Genomic DNA, 467 nt, shown 5'->3' on the forward strand with positions numbered 1-467 from the left:
TATGGTGGTATACAAAAAAAGAATCCCAGAGGACACCGGTCCCGGTCTAGTGCAGCCCGCGATTCCAGCCACTACCACATTCGAGCTGAAGGGACACATTCTGTCCATACTAAAAGAAGTACCATTTTCTGGAAAGGATCATGAGGATGCTTACAAACACCTAGGTGAATTCAATGACATTGCTGACTACTTTAACATCCCAAATGTTCCGCACACTACAGTTTTGCTAAGAATGCTACCTATCACTTTCAAGGGAGCTGCCAAAGATTGGTTAAAAGCACTTCCACCCGGTGCAATTACCACTTGGGCACAGATGCGTGAGCAATTTTTAGAACACTTTTGCCCCCTTCCAAAGTTTCTAAACTTAAGAAAACCATAGCAAATTTTGAGGAACAACCGGGGGAGTCACTATACGAAGCATGAGAATGCTACAAGGGATTAATAAGGAATTGCCCCCAAAATGACGT

The 467-nt window shown here is 43.7% G+C and overlaps 1 non-coding gene across 1 annotated transcript; it reads right to left on the minus strand.

Annotated features, from left to right (window-relative positions):
- Positions 1-360: 360 nt before the first annotated feature.
- On the minus strand, positions 361-467 carry LOC145122891 (small nucleolar RNA R71). Its single transcript, XR_013714788.1, has one exon. It is a non-coding gene; the product is annotated as a small nucleolar RNA R71 (small nucleolar RNA).

Source organism: Lactuca virosa, chromosome 6, assembly GCF_052849685.1.
Source record: "Lactuca virosa cultivar CGN04683 chromosome 6, Lactuca_virosa_CGN04683_v6, whole genome shotgun sequence".
In the NCBI taxonomy this organism is placed as follows: Eukaryota; Viridiplantae; Streptophyta; class Magnoliopsida; order Asterales; family Asteraceae; genus Lactuca; species Lactuca virosa.